The 17,591-nt window shown below is 35.5% G+C and overlaps 1 protein-coding gene across 8 annotated transcripts in view; it reads right to left on the bottom strand.

Moving 5' to 3' along the window:
- PALLD (palladin, cytoskeletal associated protein) overlaps nt 1–17,591 on the bottom strand; it is a 173,873-nt gene that overhangs the window by 36,199 nt on the left and 120,083 nt on the right. The window lies entirely within an intron of this gene.

Genomic DNA, 17,591 nt, shown 5'->3' with positions numbered 1-17,591 from the left:
CATTTCTTCAGAGCTAAAACAGTACAAAAGCCCATTTTTTGAGCTCAGAAAGAGGGGAAAAAAGTATATGAATAAGAGAATCTAACACAACCCTCAACTCATAAAAGACAAATTCTAAGACAATTTGAAGATGCTTTTGATATTTTAAAGGAGCAATTCAGATAATATAGGAGGTAATGGTAAAAATGTTGAAGTTTTTAACAAGGTTTCTTTTAACTTTTTGCCTGTTTCTTTCAATGGCCCTGCTTCACTAATAAACTTCAGAAATTTAAGCAGTGACTTCAGCCTTGATTTCTGCTCTAACCTGACAGAACTAATTACTTCCATACTTTTAATGAGATATTTGGAGGCAAGGTAACAACTTCTGTGTTAGAGCCATCCATGTATCTGTAGGTGAGCAAAGAAGACTTCCAAGAAACCTGTGCAATCTAAGGAAATGGTGAACTGAGCTTCTCCATGTCTTTAGCCCTGCTTTTTTTTTTTTTTTTCCCAGGCTTTATTCTTAACTTTGGGTCCATGTACTTGCTAATTGCAGCTCAAACAGAAATGAGACATTGACTAGCAGAACAATATGGGCTAAAAAACTAATATGCAGGAGCACTCAAAACTGTTACTAAAGTAATTAAAAAGTAATATAATAAAAAAAGCAAAATGTTCAAAATGATCAGAAATGAAGCAAACCAGACCATGCACTGGCTTTTGTTTTTGTCCACAATGCAGCTGCTTGAATGACATTGAGAAAAATTAACTGTGTGGCCTCTCATCTTAAAATAAATGACAGACTTGCTCAAAAATTGTCATATTCCAGCTGGAGATCATAACTTTATCTCAATACTCCAGATGTCTACAAAGCTTCAGCATATGTACATATACCTTTTCTGTATATTTAATAGATAAATTATTGTATACAAGTGTGTCATTGTTTATATAGAATTTAGGTCATTTAAGCAGAAATTTTAGAAGCTGTCTACTTAATGCATGGCATATGATTGTATGATTCTGGCACAAAAATATACTTGTGTTGGTATAGCAACAACATCAGGAATGGTAATATCATCACATTTTCCACTGTAAGATTAATTTTGATATTTCAACCATCCACATTTCCCAGAAAATGTTTTTGACAATAATTCTACTTATGATCTCAGGCACAAGGATGTTGTTTAGATAAGAAAAAGGGGAGCAAGATTGTTTAGGACAGAAAACCGAAAAATCAGCTATTTACACTTAACAGTTGCTTTTTTTCTTTTCTGTCATAAAGAATTTGCAGATTTACTGTCCAATACCTCTAAAATTATTAACAAATAATATTTCTTTTATTTTCCACCATAATCACACCCGTTAATTTTTTTGTTACAGAGAGGTTGAAGTTAAACAAAAAAAGGAGAGAAATGTATCACTGAAAGGGGTATATTGAGTACAGAAGAAACTAAGCTGTCTCCAACACTCTTCTGTTTAGCATGTGCTAAAAGCAAGTCAGTGTCTTGTCTTGGGACTTTTTTATTTTCATTGCCAAGTCACATGGTGTTGTGCCCAGCCAAAAGCATAAGACAAATGACCATCTATGGCCCTGTCAGTGGTGAGTATACTACTAGAGCTCCCACCACTGAACTGCTGCTGTACCAAGCCAGGCAGAAGTATAGACCAGATTCAAGGTATGCCTACAAAATGTTGGCAAATAAACTTAAAGTTTGCCCTCACACTAAGCTTGACTTGAGGCCTCAGCAATACACATGCCTCTAAACCAGTCTTTACTAGTTCAGGGCAGCACTAACTTCAATTGCAAAGCTTTTGGCCAGCTTAAGATCGATAAAACAAGTGTATGTCTGCTTGAAAAACCACTTGCAGACATAATTGTTATCACATCAGTCCACATAACAAAAAACACAAAGACCTTCTTAGAGCAAATTTTCATTCCAGTGGGAGAAAACCACAACACCTGTCTGCAAAGGGATGCTCTCCAAATCACATAATTCTTTTAGCAGCAGATGTTGCCCTATACTTACTAATTTCTTAGGCAGATGTATCCTAGGGATGTGTCATTACTAAGAAAAGAAAAAAAATAGAAAAGAATAATCAATTCACACATGTTCCTTTGCAATGACACCATCAGCAGCAAAAGCTCTGCATGGGTAGGTCACTGAAAGATAAGGCTGTTGTACAGCAGATACAGGGAGCCCAGCAGGCAAAATGATGTGAGGGAACCAGTCAGTTATACTGCCACCATCAGCACTGAAACAGACAGCAATTAAAATAAAAAGCTCAGCTTTTGGATGATAGCACAGGAAAAAATAGTTTAATTTTAATTACATCCTCTTTCCAATTAGCTAAAATATGTTTTGTAATCCCAGTGTTTTAAAGGGCACACATGCTTTCAGGGAACACATCAAGCTTGCCTAAACAATAGATCATAAAACTTATTTTCTCATGAGGCATTCTTGGGTTTGCCAAATAGTTAATTATTACAACATTAGAACGGACAGTTAAAAGTAAATGTTTTAGTAAAATTCAATGACCCAGTAATAAAAAAAAAATCATAACTACCATTAATATTGAGAAACTTCAGCAGCTCACTGAAAAGTAGACTTAGCAATACATATTTTCAAAAGGTCTGCTTCAGTATTTATGAATTTTTTTCAAAACCAGATTTTCTTACCTACAACATAAATTTTTAGATGTTCGAATAGGAATGCTAAAGCAGTTAAAGAAACACAAATAATAAAGCAGTAGTATTTTAACTGAAGCAGACATTAATGGCAACAGAGAGAAAAGCAGTATTTATGCAGTTGTTAATATTTACAGTTTGAATATGAACATATTTGCTACCTTATACTTATATACTTAATCTTTTCTTATCAGCTAATAGAACAGGAAGGTGCAGAGTTTTCACCTTCACTTACAAATTTGTCTCACTTTGTTTCTCACTTTTCTATGCATTTCTAACTGTGGAAAGAGATGGCAGAATGAGAGGAAGGAAGGGAAAGAAAAGCCTAATGATTTGTTTGCATCACTAGCAATATCCAGATGAAGCAGAGAATAGAAGTTATTCCTAGAGCACTGTGCTGCAGTGTCAGTCTTTCCTTTTCTTTATAAAATTAAACATCCAACAGCTAGGATTTTTTTATTATTATTATTATATTGTCAATGTAGGTATTTTTAAATTTAATACACAGTTGAATAACAAGATGCAATATTACACACTCCGAAGTATTTCTACAACCTTGCTTTTCTCCCTGACCTCTCTAAGAGCAAGGAACTAAATGAAGATACATCAATTAAAAAGTTTTAAGATTAATTTATTGGCTTACTTCATGGAAATGAAGTTAAATGGAGCTAAACAGTAGGGAGAAACTTTTGAAAACAGATGTCTAAAGAGAAGACTAGAGACCTGAGTTTTCTTGCTGCGGAACTAATTAATGCTATTTTTTTAAAAGCAAACCAGTCTGGTTATATGAGAAGATAGTGGACCAAGATTATCAGAATTTTCTCTAAGGATGTCAGTTTTTATAGCGTATTTTAATAGTTACTCAAGAATTGATGTCCTGAGGCATGCACTTAGTTTAAATCATAAGGCTGGTTTATTTTTTTTTACCCCACTTTCATAACATTTTTCCTTCCTAACAACCTCTTTGTATGGTATTGTTTTGAAAATTAATAGAGAAGTTCTCTGCTTTGAGAACTTAACTGATAAAAGCCACCATCAGGAACCATAACTTTAAGCCCAGACCAAGTGCCTGGACACAGTGCTGTGCAGGAGGGGAGACAGATTTTGTACACCTCTGAAAGTCTCAAAAGGACCTGGCTACTGGGTTGCAGAGTACATTACAGCAGATGTCATTTTTAGGGATGCAGTTAAACCTTTATACTGAAAGGTTTCTCTGTCAGGCTCATTCACAGACTCCCAATATTAGGATATGTACCCACTTTATTTTTCTCTTATATTTGGGTTTATAAAAACCATTAAAAACTCTATTTGAAGGAACAACTCTCCAAAACCACCCCACTATTTCCAGTGTAATAAGCCCAATATAACCAAGTACACGCACCTTTTAAACACAAAAGTTCATATGAAAGCCCTTTTACTCACTGGGAAGATGCTGTGCAAGCCCTGGGAGAAATCAGTCATTCCCAAAATGAACCCTATTAAGGTAGTGTCAGGTAGTGTTTACCACTGGGTGATAAGGGGATTGAAGTTTATACTTTTTTTTTTTTTTTTTTTTTTTTTTACAACACAATACACAAAGTAGATTGAAATAAACCACCAGAGATGAAGAACTAAGATGAAATACAATTTTCTATGTTGTAATTTTTAGAATTTCTTAATTTGGCTCTTCTTTGTTCTCTCCATGAGCTTCACAAAATAAAAGAAATAATGAAAAGCATATTGAAAGAAGCATTTTTTTAAAGAGAAAGAATCCTACATATCTCATGTATGGAAGAAAAGCAGGCCCATTTCTTCCACAAGTCATACCTGAGTGAAAACAGACTGAAAGCCCCTTCACAATCCTTCCAGCAATCTGCCCTTTGAGAAACAGACAGTGCAATTCTACAGAAATATAACAAAAACTAACACTGAAAGGAAAGTACAGGGATAATTTAAATGAAAATAACCAGAATTAACCACAATTAAGCTTCAATTAGTTTTCTAAATTAAGATTTGAAACCAATGCCTCAAAACCTTTGTATTTTTGTCTTGGGGTAACAATTATGTATCCCCATTAAATCTACTCTCTAATTAAGGCCTAGCTTCTAACTCAATAACACTACTTCAGATTCATGCCAAAGCTCCACAAAAAGAGAAACAGTCACCATTATGCTTGTGTTAAAAGGTAAGGTCAGTAAATAACTGTTTAGCTATATTTTTATATGTAAACATTTATGCCTACATTTAGGTATCTATCCAATGGATGCAATATTTTTTCATTATATTTTACTGATTTATTAAACTTAGAATGTAATAAAATTCAGCTATACTTCCTCAGCCTCTTGGCATTCCAAGTAGATAATGGTAGGCAGAGCAGGACTGGAGAACTGGAGGCACTGTAGTGGTTCACAGTGCTTCTGCATCTGTAGCTCCTCAGCAGCTGCCGTGGCAGACTTGCCAGGTCACTGTGAAGCCAGCTCTTAACACACTGTTTAATTTGCTCTCTACAACCACACATTTCTACAAACAAACATCTGTATTTTACTGGTATAAATGGTACTGTCTTCTCAACTTCTGACTCACTGTTCCAGAGACTGAAATGCACATAACAGCTCACACAAAATCTGACGGAGGTCACTGGTATCTGGAACTGTGCTCTGACCAAAATCTGAATATAATTCAAAGTTTTCCATCAGCTTTATAAACAGTTAAGAGTTGTGAAAAATGAAAAAAACCTAAGCTAGCAGTGGATGAACTAAGAAATGTATTGAAAAGAACTAATCAGAATATGAAGACAACTCTAACTAAACTGGGCCCACTGAAGGAATATTTACTAATTTTTAGAAATATTAAAAATGTACAAGTATGACAGGGGAAGAATTTGATATAAAGTGAGAAGAGATGCCCCTATTCACAAAAACTGCAGTTTTCAACACACAAACAGCCTTAAGACTGTGTTAATCAAATACATTTATCCAAGCATTAAGCATCTTGATGCTAACAATCCCTTATATTTTGAGAAACAAATGTGGGCATCTTTAAAATTACCAAGGGGTCACATATATGTAAGACTAGAATTATCAGTTAAAATAAAGACTACAGGAGAAGGAAAAACAAAAATCAGCACCAGTTCGGGTTTTACCCAAAAAAAACTGAGATATTTTTTTGTCAATGCTTGCAGAGTTCAGGAAGGATGCATGGTTGTCATGATTTAATTCTTATAGAGTGCTATCACTTAGAACCATCTCAACCAGCTGCAATCTTTTAACATTTTTATTACTTGCACTTCAAAGCTTAACAATCTGAAAAATGCAGATTTGTGACAAATAAAATTTCCCATATTTCAGATTAATACACATGAGTGCTTATAATTAATTTTACTGTAATCTAATGCACTCTCAGGAAAATCAGGATTGTGCTAGAGCTAACACATATACTGTATGATGAGCACACTTCAAAACAAAGCTTGACTTTTCATCTGAGAAACTTCATACACAAAAAAGATAAATGTAAACCATCTACTTTGGACCTAGATTGTTTGTGAACTCTTGTAAGGAAATCCTGCTGTAATGTGGCTGTCAAAACCCTTTCTGTCTTTCCTAAAAAGTGGCAGCTGTCCCTGTGCCCATTTTCCAGTATAGTTTGACTATTTCAAGGTAATTTCTGTATTAAGGAAACCAACAGTAGTGATAGCGCAGGTATCCAGTGAACACAAGAAATTCTTTTAGAGACAGGAACCATTTTTCATGTTTCTATACCACTTCAGGGACATTTTTCAAAACATGCACCAGTGAGATAACACATTGAGCTTGACCACAGAATGAGAGGAAATTGTGCTCTTGTGCACATTCATTGTTCCTCTAAGTCATAAAGACACAATACAGCTTTAGTAAAAAGGCTAAACTTCTTTCTCTGGTAGGGTTAGATCATAAGAGCTAATTAATCTGGTAGTCAAAAATCTGCCTGGCTTGGTAATTCTGTATTACACAAATGGTGCACAGAGATTCCAACTTTTACTGAAAAAGGAAGGAAAAAGTGTTATGTTATTAAGATGTAAATTGTAACAGGCATTAATAGCAACACACGTTCCAATTTACAGCTGAATTTGCTTTAACTGTAGGAAACCATGAATTCAAGTGTAGAAATAAACTGGCCTGCTAATGCTACAGACAGGTCTTCTGCCTTTGATTGTGCTATACCATGTGGAAGGCTATATTCTGTCTCTATGTGTACCAATTCAGAGAAAGTATGGAAAAAACACATATTCAAGTTTGAAAAACTGTAGTAGCCTAAAGCTGAAACTGAACAGAAAAGATGGACTGCCACACCTCCTCTTCTAGATATAGCATGATACATTTTCTCAGTACTGGCACTGGAACAGTACATGCAGAGTTTTTGCCTTTTTTTAAAAAATGTATTTTAAATTAAATATATTTTATTAACAAAATTCTCTATAAATAATCACATCTACTCTATCACTAGCCACCAGTTAGGACATTAGCTTATTTTTCGGCCTACTCATAAAGAGCTACCTTGGGCCTAAACTTTGGCCTCCATGATTTCAGTATTAATGTTCCAGTATCTGTCAAGTGTCTTGTTTTAAAACAATGTTTTTAGTATGTTTTAAAACTACTTGAAGAAATCAAGGTAGGTTTAGAACCTAAATTCTGTGTCCTTTTACCAGTTATTCTGCATTCAAAAACAGTTCTGACATTTGAGCAGGTCGCTGCCTCATGTATATTGCCAGCTGATACATTAATAGTCCATTTTACTGCAACTCACTGGAGGTCTCCTATTCTTAAAACATCATATGAAAAGGAACCACTGGAAAGGAAATCAGTGCATTAACCCCAGTATTTATAAATACATACCCCTGAGATTCTCTCACTATAACAATTTTACTTACTTTGGGTATCAGCACCATCTTAGTACCATAAATTTATAGTACTATACTGCTGGGAGAGTTTTTGGAAGAAAAGGGACATGTGAGCAATCCTGACTACTTAGCTTTAGCCAGAGTGAGCCAAGGGCCTTGAGGCCCAGCTGCAAGGTTACTAAAAGATCAGCTACGGGCAAAAGATAAGGGAGTTGGCATCAGAAAAGAAGAATATCAGGATGGGAAAGCATCACAAAGACAGCATATAAACAATTGTATTTAACCAGTCAGATAGCACCCTGTGGCATATGAATAATGTGTTGTACCAATCAGCAATATGCTTATATTATGTTATCAGCCTGACTGTGTATAAAAGGGCTACCGCTACTCTCAATAAACAGCAATACTTTGATTATATTAATCTGTGTGTTGTCCACTGTGCTCTCCCCGACACTATACCATTGTTGCTAAAGTCCTTCTATACACATAAATTTAAGCCCATCAACAACATACACTATCTTTTATGGAAGAAGAAGAAGCACCAGAAAGTAACAAAAAGCAATTCTGAAAGCAAAGAAAGCAACCAGAAAGTAATTTCTAAAGACAATAGAAATATTTCAGCCTGGATCTAAAGAGCACTGGAAAGTGAAAATAACACTATAGCATTATTCACAACTTCTGTGACATTTATTCAACCAGTATCACCCTAAAATAGCTACACATTCTGCTTGATCCAGTGCAGGATGCTATCTCCCTAAAATTCAGTCTAGGTTAGTAATCTCAATGAAAGTTACAGCAGTGAAAAGAAAGACAGTTAAAAGGATGAAGAACTGTGTAATCACGCTGCAAACTTTCTAGGGTAGGAAGAAGCTACTGCCATGTTACAGATTTTTATTATCAAGAGACATCTGCAGATCTATTGGGAGAATTTATCCTCCCACATGCCCTCTTAGGCACCTTATAAATGCACTTATGAAACCCTTCCCATGCATTAACTGAAGAAACAACAGACTTCCCTGCTTCCCTACCCTTGTTCTCTGGCACCTGCAACAGAGAACAGGTAACTACACCCTCCTTGTGACATGCTGCTTGGCTCCAGCTGCGGTTAAAAGAGTTTGTTCAGGTACACGGACAAAGTGTTCCAACTTTCTTCCCTAAACGGGCTAGGTGGTAGACAATGCTTTAGTTAACTGAAATACTCACTTTGTAGCAAAGAAACTGAATATAAAAAAACATAGCTGAAATGTCCTCAGTGTTTGCACATGTTGTAGCATTGCACAAATATTTCTGCATATGTAGCTCGCAACTGCTCAGTGAGTTCAAACCCCGCAGACTTGTTTGTGGGCTACAAAATGAAACTCCAGCACCCACCAGTAAACACAAGTAGCAACAGAATATCATGCTAAAATAAAAACACCTGCATGTGTGGCAGATGTACCTTATGTCAGCTATTTCATTCAGAAGCACAAAATGAACTCTTTGTAGTCTGGCTGAAACAGGAGACATTAACTTTATCTGTTCATTTAGACATTTTTGGTTTATTGCATTTTGGTTCATTTTTGGTTTATCACATTTTTTCCTGTCAGCAACTTGCACTGATTTCAGTGATACCTCCCTGAGGAATACTTTTGTGACCTGCTTTGTACCAGGAACAATCTTTTCAGGTGTGGATCCCAGCTCATCTTGCTGGACAAAGTCTGAAAATAAAAGTTTATAGGGCACTGTCACTTCTTATCTAGTCACATGTACATCAGAAGAGTGAGTTTTAAGGGTTTGTTTTGTTATCAAAAGGCATCTTCCCCAATGTATAAAAGAGACAGGAAAAACTACAATACTCAAAATGTTGCTAAAGAGCCCTTAGATGTGCAGAACTACCGCTTATTACAGCTTCAGGATAAAAATAATAATAGTGAATTCGTCTTAGTTAACTCTTAAGCTATACTTGCAGCCTTACCTCCATGACTGGATTCTACACATGCTAGAATTTCCCCACTGCTTGTTACAAAACAAAAGACTAATGCAAAATCCACCCACAACACACAGGTAACACCACAGTCAAAATGTACTTTCTTTGCTCCTTAACAGATTAAAAAGACCTGACCAGAACCAATCACATTTCCTATCCTTACAAAGTAAAAAAGCACATCCTGACAATACACACATTTGGACTCAGATGCTCAACTTGAATTAGCCTCTTACACTGGCAACACATAATTTTAAATAGTATTTCCCTGGTAAATGGAGAGAGTGATTTTATGGTAAGAATTTAACTTTTATAACTGTCAGCTAACTGCACAGAGCATTGTTCTGAAAAGCTTAAATGGAATACATTACATACATGACAGAGCAAATACTTTCTTCAGTAACCTTGAATATGGGAGACATATACATTAAGGACTTCTTCCCTGAATTAAGCTGTGCCTGAAGTGATGTATAATGAAATAAAAAAGAAGGAATTATACAGGTAAACTCTGTAATGATAAATACTTGTTAAGGCCCAAATACTGTGGCAGTCATTCTAAAAGGCCAGTCCCTTCTCTAAGGCCCTTATGAATCTTGCTTAGCTTTCAGTGAAAGGAGTCAGCTTTCTTATGCAAAGAAAACATGAGAAAGGACCAAGTTTTGTTTTTTCCCAAATAAAACAGTTACCACGATGGTGACTGGCCAAAACCAAGGATCCATACAGACTGGCACTTCTCCTGAGAGGACATATCTGCATTTGTGCTTAAGCTTGAATCAGAAATATGCTATGGAAGCAAATCTCAAATTGCCTCAACTTGATTGTTCTCCAGTTTGCATTCTAGAGAAGCTCAAGAACATGAACAGATTTCCTGTCAGGTGAATATAAGAGAATTCTGGCCACGAATGGGCAGCAGAATACAGCTAGTCCAAAGAAAAAAACCAAAATCAAAACCAAAACTGCACACACTCAGTAGCTCAGACAGAAATGTGTAGAGCAGATATCACGGCCTCAGCATTTTTTTCCTCTCTACTGTTTCTATGTACTATTTGCTAATGTAAGATACTTACAGAGTAGATGTACAAACAGGCATGAGATTTCTAGCTAAATTATACAATTTAGAAGGCTTTAAAGTGTGTATGCCAAAAGAGATGCTGGCTTTATCTTTTGTGTAGGTTTAAATTTCTGGGAAGTGAAGCACCTATCTTGCTAAACTAATATGCTGAAAATTCATATCTTAATTTAATTTATAGCTTTACTGAAGTATTTTTTCAGTGTACAGCCTACTGACATACGTTAAAAATAGCATATCATGCATATTATTTAACATTTACACATTCAGACAACGTACCCACCCATTCCACACAGCAATTTTACTATTCTGTTCATTGATTTTATTATTTGATTGCCTGTAGCTGGCCTCCATAATTCAATTATTTCCACTTTTTACTTCTGCTGTAAAAATCTCCCAAACACAACAAAGATGTCCAGTTTTTCCTCAGTTTTCTCACAGGGTTGTTTTTAAAAAGCTAGTTACAAAAGAAAGTGTATTCCTCAAGATTTAAACCCTTTTTTTTTTCAGACAGTTATGAAGGAAGATGGTCTTTACAAACTCATTTGATGACTCTTACATCTTCTTAGTTTGGAACTGTCACTGTTGAAGAAAAAATACTGGCCAGACAGCACTTGTCTGATTTGATGATCCGAAGTTATATTTTCCCATATTTATTTATTAAGATTAGAGTAGATTTATGTTAAACCGAACATTCCAGAATTGCTGACAAGAAAACTGGTTTATCTGTTCCTACAGTGAAATCCAATTTAGTTTATCTTGACCAGTAAGCAGCATGTTTTGTCCTTATTGAAAAAAAGTTTTTATATTGAATATTTAGTAGTGTTCAAAATATATAAAAATCGTTTCCTTAATACAACTAGCATCTAGATTACATTTAGACTACTAGACTAACAATTGACACTGTTAGTCAATTGAAATCTAAATAAATAAATAAATCCATGCTTTGTTTCCATTACTGTAAATACTAGTAAGATGTAAAAGTAGCAATACACATTTTCTTTACACAGAAGTCAACATGACCTGTATGTAAAACCCTCTCTTCAAGGATCACAAACACATGGACTACAAGCTATCCTTTATCTCACAAATAACTGAGATGACAGAAAAAAGAAAAACCTTATCTGGCTGCGGTTTAATGAACAACCTGTAGCTCCACATCGAAAATATAATTTTAGTTACTTCAAAGGTTACTTCAAAGATAAGAATATTGACAATTCCAAAGTTGGTAGCACTACAGTCAGCATCAGTGTTCATCATATGGTCCTTCCAGTATGAACCACAAGGTTTCACATGGTCCTCTGCTCCTCTCAGCAATACTCAGATCATGGTGTAATGCTAGTTGTCTTCGGTTTTCCTTCTGGCTGACTTCATTCACAACCTTGATCTGCTGCCCTCTGATCTGTCTCCCTGGCTCTTCTCTGGGGCTACCACCACCTCTTCACCACTGCTTGTTAGCTCAGCAAGTGCTACCTAGAGCGTATGATACCAAAATTGATCATTTTACCTTCTACCTCACTTCATATGTTAGCTTCTTTAGAAAGGATGCTTCCCTCTTTAGAAAATACTGGCCTAAAATACCATTGTCTTCTATAGTTTTTCTGCCCTGAACTAAAAGATAGGTGTTCCAGGTTTAGAACCTGCATAACACTTGTGTCTCTGTCTTTACTAAAGCTACTCTATAGTCACAAATAAAAATTAAATAGTACGTTGTCAATAGTACATAGTACCATATGTACTAGTACATAGTACAATGATCCTTTGAAGGATCATTTGAAGGATCCTTCTATTCCTTTTTAATTTCAGGGAGAAACCTCAAACACAGCGCTGAACAGAAGAGTTACAAAATAACCATTATTTGGGAACAGCTAATTGATTAGACAATTCATGCAAAATCTGATGCTGTTTGGTTTTTTTTTTTGGTTTTTTTTTTGCAGAGAAAAGAATAACTAAATGAAAATCAAAAAGTCAGGGGAACCAGAGAGAATTTTAAAATATTCTAGTTTTTGGCACAGAAGGCAAAATAAGACAATGACACTAAAGTTTCTTGACTACTTGTGTGATAGATTAGGAAAAGTATTCACCCAGATTTTCAGAAAGACTGAGCTTAGTACTTTTGTTTGGAGGAAAGTAAGTTCATTCCCCTACAGTCACTCTATTTCACACACCAAAACTCCAACGAGCCCATGGACTTACCACATTAATTACATTCTCACACCCTAAAGGCAATGTTGTCTGAAGCTGTCCATATTTTTGTCATTTTATAAAGATTCCAGAGACTGCAGTTTTCTAAATGGATTTCAAGACTTCAGTATTCAAGTTACTTAAAAAATAACTCATCCTACAAAGCTTAGTTTTAAAAATGGGGAAAAAGGTTTACTAAGCAAGAAATGATAGCACATAATTCTTGTTGTACACTGTCCAGGCAATACTTTACAGATTAGTTATGTCTGATCTTCTACACTAGGGAGAATTTACGTCTGCAAGAGCCTAATACTAGAAATGACATCTCATGATCAAGGATTTTTGTTTTCTTTAAATTTGTCTTATGCTTACATCTGATAGTTGAAATTAAGAGGAATCTGTAGGGCAAAAAGCCCAGCTTGATTAACATACTTCATAATTGCAGGAAATGTTTTTCAACCCTTAGTTGACTCAAAATTTTTTCTCATGGTTTTTTAGCAACATGGTCTACTTCCCTAATGAATCATTCAGAATGAATGAGAAAAGATCTGCATACTTGGAAATAGCAACAGAATCTCACAATCATTTTCAAAGACTCTCTATATTAAATTGCTTTATATTGTCAAAACAAGCTCCACATGTGTAAAACAATGACATTTGATTGTAATAGGCCTAAAAGATCATTTGCCTTTTTCTTCTGGTCTTGCCTTGGCATTTCAGTTTGCTGTCATGCTGCTCTAATTCTTCTAGTTAAAACGAGACTCACAGGGAAATGTTCCCATCATCTCTTCTTTGGCATCTGACATGAGTAGTTGTACAGGCTCCTGAATCTAGTGAAACCTCCAGAGTGCAGTTCAGAGTGTGTAAAGTAGATGTTAAATGTCAGAATGTATGAAGACCTTCCTAAAGAAGCATCTTTAGAAGTCATCTCAATGAAGCACACACTTTGAAATGAAGACAGGCAACTCAGATTTGAGCAGAAAACATGTAAAAGGTTCAACACATCCTCAGTAATGCAGATTAAAAAAACACTACTCAAAATCCTTTCCCCTGCCCACAACTTTGTAGCTCATGAGTCAACTGTAGATCACATAATACATCACACGGTTTCACAGTCACGCTGGACTTAACAATGTATTAATTTAAAAATACCTGCAATGTTTTTTATATGCATTATGCAGTTAACTAGTGTGACAGCTCCTACTTATCAACAGCTAACAAATGTATTCAGATACTCCTAATGAGAAATACTCTTTTAGGCAGACTTAGTATCAGGGAGGATCCAAACTTCCAACACTACCACACCCAGCTAAGGTCACCATGTAGGAGTAAATTTAATAGAAAAGGTCAAATTATTCAACAGCATTATGGAGTAACATTGTTAGACTCAGGAAGAAATCTTGTGATTATTTATCAACAGCATCAGCTATAGAACAAAGAGTTGAACACAAACCAAGCAAAAAAAATTACTCATTAAAAAGGGGACTCAGTCATTTCAAAAGTAGTCAGAGAAGTCAGAAGAAAGGGAAGTCAGAGAAGGTAATAAACAAACGACACACCAGACTGATTTTAAACACTACAAAAATCCCCACAGTTTCACACTGCATTCTGTATGAAGATGAATGCAAATATTTCAGACCAGAAGATCTGAATGGGACATGAATGGCAGGGTTGGTTTTAGTCACATAGGTCAAATGTGAGGATATCTGCATTGCTAAGGCTAAAAAGACTCAGATCAATGTAAATAACTTCCTTGTACTTTGAGGTTTTTAGACAATCAGCAAGAGTTCAATTAAAAAGTTAAGCAATGCTTTTCATCACAGAAATACATACACTGAAAGGGAAAATGCTCAAATATCCCCTAGAGTCTTTTTTTGCACCAGGAGCCAAGTTGATATTTACCTTTTTCAAGTTCAACCTGTTTCATTTCAATAAGATGCTCCCAAATCTTTTTATAATTATTTCCATTGCATATAAACAATCTTCTGGTATTAGTAAATCAGCTTGGCTAAATATAGCAAGGAGCACTGATGCTTTATGGGGCTTTTTCTTTGGTATGCAGCTAATATAAATAAAATGAGCTGAGAGAAGTTGGCAGTGTTCCACTGACATTACATCACTTTTCCTTAATAGGAAACCTCTCTGCAGCTTAACATCTTGCTCCAAACACTCAGAAGTGTTCACGAAGTCTTCAGTGAGGATCATCATATAAGGCCAGTAGTTAGCTGCAAAGGACTAGAACACAGACCTGGAGCTCCCAGTACAGCATCCAAAGAGAACCTCTAATTAAAAACACCTTTTCACCAGCCGCTGAGCAAGAAAACTACATAATCTCCAGCAAAAGATACATGTAATAGTATATGTAATTCCAGTCAAAAGCAAGGGATGAAGTTTTAATTCATATGACTACTTCAGTAGACTCAGGATTTCCTTTAGAAACCTTAGAAAGCAACAAGTTAAAGAGGCCTAATTCACTGGACAGGGTGACATCTACCATATTTTTTTTGCTGTTTGCTCTTTGTGATCCTGAAAAAAACAAACCCTTCATTTTATGGTGCCATCAGTACCATCCCTCACCTCTAGTATGACATTCTTTATAAGAAATTAGTTAATTATTGTAAAATAATATGACATTATTTTTTAAGAGCAAGGTGTTACCATCTATATATATGTTGAGCTTTTCACGACAAGCAGTAGGACACCTTGACTGTAAACAGTACGAATAAATTAATTGTGAGGCAAAACCCAGTGGACTTACAATTCTTTTCTGAGAAAAAAAGAGATTCCTTGCACTAACATGTGTGCATTTGTTACTGAGATTGCGTTTCATTGCTCAGTATATGAAACAAGCAATAAAGCCTGGCAATCAACATAGTACATGATGAATAAAAATGTCAGGAAAATTTATGTTCGTGCTGTAATTAGCATAAAATCCAGTTATCGAATCTCAAATGTACAATTGCTCAGCAATAATCTAACTCCTGCTTCAAGCCTGCAAGCAATATTTGCTGGCATAGGATTTTATTGAGAGCATAATTTATTTAGGCACTGTCACACACACACAAACGTAAAAATGTATTTACCACAGTACAAAAAGTCAGAGTAGGTCACTCTGTCCTCTGCTTTTTCCAAGAAAGTTTTGAGAGGAGTTCACTGAGTGGCTCCTACTAGTTTCAATTGCAGCTGTGCAACATACAACCTTTGTGACCTTACAGTAAATGTTGCCATGTTTATATCACCGAGTATAAGAAAACAAAATGCTAATCAAGTAAAGGTATGCTGCAAATAAACGTAAAGTGGAATACACTGAATACCACTGCGAATGCTCTCATTTATGAATCTTGTGGTCTTTGGATAACATGGATTCTCTCTCCCTCTTAGTCAGGAACACATCCCCAAGTATTTCTGTGTGTCCTTCCCTGCACTTTCACATCCAGCTGTGATGGCACAACAATTTAGCACTCTTGCAGGAGAAGGGGGTGAATAACATAAAGGTTGAAGGTAATCCTGGAATTTGAGTGGATTGGTGGTCTTACTTTTATTTTTAAGCTTGGATCTTTTCACTGTTTTCAATTGAAGACCATCCACCCAAAGGGTTCTACAGGAGCAACAGAAGAGTAGTGCTTGTTCAGCAACAAGCATCTAAAAACCAGACCTTCCACAGCTCATACTGCCAGTGAGGAAGTCCCATCCAAAGTAGGGTTTATGAAGTCATACCTGTAGTTTGCAATTGTAAAGGATAAGGAGGAGCTTCTATATCTAATTCTGAATGGCAGTGTCTGAATATCATCCTTATGTTTTAATTAACATAGACTTTTTAAAGTTCAACTGCCTACAATTAATGAAGTCTTTAATGGAAGTAAAGCTAAAGTTTAGGCTACAATAGAGAAAAGTTATTTTACGCAGGTTAGTGTGCACCACAAGTAACTGGAGTAAATTTCACCTCTATTGCTGGAACTATAGAAAGATTGCAAATAGAGGGTATCTGTGCAACAACATACTCTGTCCAAACACAAAATACAGGCTTTCAGCTCACTAATAATGAAGACATGTAGCTTAAGACTCGATTGCCTGAAAGACGAAGCTATAAATACCAATATTTATTTGACCATTTATGCCTCTGTGTACTTCTATAGATCTGTGAATTGGCAATTTACTAAATAATTCAGTTTTCTTTATTCTAAACCTATACACAGAATTACCAGCATCAGCTAATGCTCATTTTCTAAAATATCATTTTAGCAGTGTTTTCAATTATTGCCTACTTTCCAGAAAAGGTCAGGGGAAGTAGAGGAAATAAGTAAGACCCAAAACACAATTTTATCTAATATGGCAGTTTTATCTATCTATATAACATTAATCAAATACTAGTTATGATAAAGCCTCATGAAAATCTGTTCATTGGATGACACCATTCCTGCTAAATATGTGATAATTCACTGTTAAGTATTAACTATTATACTGCATTGCACTGTCATTTTGGAAACAGAAAAAGCATCTGCTAAAATGAGCTGTAATGGAAAAAATTCAGCTGTAAGTCTCTCTCACTCATCCATCCTAGCACTACTATTATGCAAGTTAGACTACTATATATAGTAACCACAAAAGGAACTGATGCTAGCTAGGAATGTACATGTTGAATCTTTCTGTTTTATCACAGGCAAAACAAGCTACAACACCTTTTCAAATTTATGTAAATGAATTCAGGAATTCAAACCATTAGTCTATTTGTTCAGTCCCACAGACATTCCATAGAAATTAATGGGAGCAGTGGTAATTAGTAGCTCTGAAAATCAGGCAACTTTTTTTACAAACTTTAGCTTCATTCAGACAAATTTGAAAATTTGCATTTTAA

This window comes from Heliangelus exortis, chromosome 4 (genome assembly GCF_036169615.1).
Source record: "Heliangelus exortis chromosome 4, bHelExo1.hap1, whole genome shotgun sequence".
NCBI lineage: Eukaryota > Metazoa > Chordata > Aves > Apodiformes > Trochilidae > Heliangelus > Heliangelus exortis.
The sequence above is the reverse complement of the archived record's forward strand: the minus strand, read 5'-3'. Positions and strand labels throughout refer to the sequence as shown.